Here is a 4,497-nt window from a genome sequence, read left to right as displayed (position 1 = left end):
GCCAGGCGGGTAGTTAATCACTTTAACTACAAACAATCACGCTTAAGCTACATAATCTTTACTCCCTGGAATGGAGATAAGAAACACCCTAACCCTTGGAATAGAAATTGATAGGATTAAAATCAACTGGTATAAATACAGATGTAACAAGACAATAAAACATAGAACCTGGCTGGAGAACCTAGCAAGAGAACATGGCAGGAGAACCTACACAGAACTTGGCTGGAGATCCTGGCAAGAGAACCTGGCTATGATGATCAACTGAACACTGCCTCTGTGTCATTCCTTTTTCGCCAACTCCGTTCCCACCTTTGGGAACCCCTAGACCTGCTGGGGCTGGACCCCAACAACAGTCTTTCTGATCCACAGGTCTTTTCTTTCAGTAAGTAGACTATTTCATATTTTTAAAACTTCACTTGATGCTCCTGCTCACTCTGATAACTATTCATTTTTGTCTTTCCTTTCTTAAACTCCAAGGGCAATCTACGACTGCTATATCCACTTCATCAGTCTCTCCTCCCTTCCCTACTTCAATCTGTCTTCTAGCTCCGCCGCTAGTGAAAGGACAGTCTTTCTGATCCACAGGTCTTTTCTGTTCAGTAAGTAACCTTGACCTCTGTCTACTCATAGCCCTCATGGACCACACAATCTGTTTAAAGTTTTTCCTTTGGCTTCACTGATTTTACCCATAAATGGATCTCCTACTGGTCTAGTGCTTTTCCCTCCCCCTCCCTTCTAACTACTAGATATGGGTATGTCCCAGTGTTCCAGCCTTAGTCCATATTCTTCACTCCCTACCGCTGAGTCATGCCCACATCATCAACTAATACCATTGTGCTGATGAACACCAGTCTGTTTCTACAGTTGTGGCCCCTCCCGAGGACCTCAGCTGTATGTTTCTAATTATTTGCTTAACATTTTCATGGGAAATATTGCCTCATTTTCAATAGGCTTGTAAAAATTCTAAAAATGAAGCTACCATGATGTCCCCCAACTCAGCTTTCTTCCCTGATTTCTCTATTCTGTTAATGGAGCTCCTCAAGGTACCTAACTTTTGAAACATTCAAATAATCTACAATCTATCCCACTTCCCAATCCCACATAGCCCATTGACAAGTTATTCTTTCACAGTGTGCTCACACTTCCTTTTCTTTCCTTCTACCACTACCCTAGGTCTAGCCCTGCCTTAGAAGTGCCTATAGTCTGATTTCACCATCTTTGGCATCTTTTCCTTAAAATCTGGCCTGGAATAGCATGGGGAACTAGAAGGCCAAGAAACATGGGGAGTTAGAGGCTGGTTGTCTTGCCTGGCTGGTGTGGCTCAGTGGTTGGGCATTGACCTATAAACCAGGAGGTCACTGTTCGATTCCTGGTCAAGGTATGAATTGCAGCTCAATCCCCAGTGGGGGATGTGCAGGGGGCAGCTGATCAGTGATTCTCTCTCATCACTGATGTTTCTGTCTCTCTCTCTCCCTCTCCCTTCCTCTCTGCATAATAAAAAATACATTTTTTTTAAAAAGTGAATGTTACTTAGGTTTGCATTCCCAGGGTTTAGTACGGTGCCTGAAAAATAGTAGATGTCAATACATGAAGCACATCCCAAACCAAGAAAAAATAGAAAATGCTTTGTTTAAGCTGTGTAAATCAAGTCCTAAGCCTCAGCTGAGGACTATGTAACTGATCCCCAATTTGCACAGGCTGCTGGGAAGTTGTTCCATGTCAATCTTGGGGCCCATTTCTGTTTTTGTGTCTGGGCTTTACAGCATGTGTTTGCTTCTCCTATCCTTATTCTCTCTTCCTCTAACTTCTTTACTTTTAGTCTTATTATACTGTATCTGTTGTTTGAAGCAGCCTCAAATTCTTTCTGCAACAAAGCAGGGCTTAAATAAAAAAGTGTTATGCCTCATTATTATGTCTCTATTTACATTTTCTATGCTTTATTTGCAGGGTGCTGTAATGAAAAAAATACATACACAAAAAAACTAGGGGGTTATGCATTAAAACCAAAATTGATTTGATTCCCAGCTTAGCCTGGAGGGTTTGCAGTCAGAAAGAGCTATGTTCAATTCCTGCCTTCTGCCTCTTACTATTATGTGATCGTGGCCAAGACATTAAAAGCTCTTTTTAGCACTGAAAGAACACCTACAAGTTGAAAATGTCAATAAGAGAAACAAATGCTTGAAAGTAATCACAAAGGAGTACTACACGTCAGTGCCAGTAACAAAAAAGTTCCAGAAGGATTTTTAGAAAAGCTGGGAATTCATCCTATTAGAACTCCTTCCGCATTCCTCAGCAGCATGGACTCCAAGAATGCAAGACGAAAAGAACACACGATGTCCTCACCCAGTCCTGGCACTGGGTCCCTCTATGGGTGATGGTGATGGTGAAATGTGATGCCACCTCACCTTGAAGATACACTTAGCGTGACTATCACTGCAGCCATATTAAGCTTAGGTACTGCTTTCTAATGGAATTTATCCATTAATTCATCACACTTTTGAGTGTTCTTTACATGCCAGGTACTAGTTAAAAGCTGAGATACACAGAGACATGAAACACCATCCCCACCTTTAAGAGTCCATAATCTAGTGGAAGAAACGAGTTAACTCAAATAAACAAAACTAAACTCTTGGTCTTAAGTTATTGTTATAAATAAGCGAACAATTACAAACAGATGTCACTGTACTATAACTAGCCTTCCTTGTATAACATAATTATAATTCCAGGCTCTAATTGACTAAATAGGCATGCCAACGAGAAATCATAATCTAAAAATCTTTTCTCTAGATTTGGGGGGTGTAAAAACAATGGGCAGATTTTTTGATTGGGACATTCTTTTCAAAATGTAGGCCTCCTGATTCTTGCTTACTGATGGAGCAGAGGTAAAACTTTATTTTTTACAAAACAGGTAGGGTGCAAGGTCTTATTAAGCAGTGATAAGCTATCAAAATTCACTTCTTTTAGTCCAGCTGGTGTGGCTCAGAGGTTGAGCGTCGACCTATGAACCAGGAGGTGACAATTTGATTCCCCATCAGGGCACACGTTCGGGTTGCGGTCTCAATCCCCAGTGTGGGACTTGCAGGAGGCAGCTGATCAATGATTCTCTCTCATCATTGATGTTTCTCTCTCTCTTCCTCTCTGAAATCAATGAAAATGCATTTAAAAATTTGTTTCTTTTAATAAAAGAAGAGGTTGCATTGAAACAGGACTTTAGTTCAGCCAATCCTGCCTGGGGAAAGTTGCCTGCAATAAAAGATAACATGGTACTTCCAGAAGACCAAAGTACAATGTATAAGGAAAAGGTCACTTTCTTGCTTATCATGCTTTTATTTTCTTCCTTATAGCACTTTTGGTAACTACGTATCAATACATAGAGGAGTCAACCTATTTTTCAAATCAGAATCAGTCCAACAAAATGTCAACGGACAAAAGTAAGAAAGTTATGTGCTACATTAGTTCATATCAATGAACTCAAAATATAGGCCTATTACACAAGCAGGAAAAAGGCATGAAAACCACACATGCTGACCGAAACTACAGTAGATATCACCACACTACTTTATGCAAAATACACTGTGGCTGGCCTTTTCTTGTCCCTCTTACTTCTAAAAGTCTATGGAATTCTCCGGGTGGAAAGGTACAATCCAAACACGATCAGATAATTTGAGTGAGAACCCTGAAGGCAGGTGATGCGGTACGGATAAAATTCTATGAATCTAAACAAGTTTTTCATCACTCAAGTAGCTGGAGAGCTTGCAGAAGTACATCTTTTCTAAAAAAGCACAGTCAACAGTCGCTCTTTGGAACCCGCCACTAATAGTTGGGATGGAGACATCCTTAGAAAGCTTGAATGGCCCACCCATCCTTCAATTATTAGAAGAGAAGGGTGGCAAGAATCAAAGGTAGGCAGGACGATGGCCCTGGAGAAAAAGAGCTGCTTCTAGAGTTGGCAGAGACTGTAAGCTGGGCGGAGAGAGGGGTCTGGCGCTGGGCACCCCCAAGGGGTTTGAGAACGACTGGCAGTGAGACTGAGGGAAGGATCCTGCGGGCCCACGGGGTGAAAATGAAGGTGCCTGGGAGGGGAGCGTGGGATCAGGCACTTAGATGAGAGTGTGGGCTGAGGACGGTGCACTGGGGACTGGAAGAACTCTGGGGCCCGAGAAGGGAGTTCTGGGCTCCGGGCCGAGGAAACGGGGAGGCTACAAGGGTCCTTATCGCTGGGAACTAGGACTATGGGGGTGAGGGGGTTCGTGCCAAACTGAAACCTGAGCGCTGGGTGAGGAGCGCGGCGTGGATGTGGCACTAGGATGTGACCGGGAACTGGAGGGAGGAGGAGACACAAGCACGGGGTGAGGGAAGGGATGCCGACCTGGAGGTGGGGTTGGGAGGGGGCGCAATAAGCTGAGGGGGGCTGAAGAAGAGGGCGTTGAGAAAAGAGTGGGAGCTAAGGAGGAGGTGCAGAAGAAGGGGCAAGGGCTGCGGGGGATCCCCGAGGGA

General features: G+C 43.5%; 1 protein-coding gene across 2 annotated transcripts in view; it reads right to left on the bottom strand.

Annotated features, from left to right (window-relative positions):
- The window catches only part of LTA4H (leukotriene A4 hydrolase), a 28,900-nt gene that overhangs the window by 24,036 nt on the left and 367 nt on the right, over positions 1-4,497 (bottom strand). The window lies entirely within an intron of this gene.

This window comes from Myotis brandtii, unplaced genomic scaffold (assembly GCF_000412655.1).
Source record: "Myotis brandtii unplaced genomic scaffold, ASM41265v1 scaffold708, whole genome shotgun sequence".
Classification (NCBI taxonomy): Eukaryota; Metazoa; Chordata; class Mammalia; order Chiroptera; family Vespertilionidae; genus Myotis; species Myotis brandtii.
Note: the sequence above shows the minus strand (reverse complement) of the source record. Positions and strands in the feature narration are given on the sequence as shown.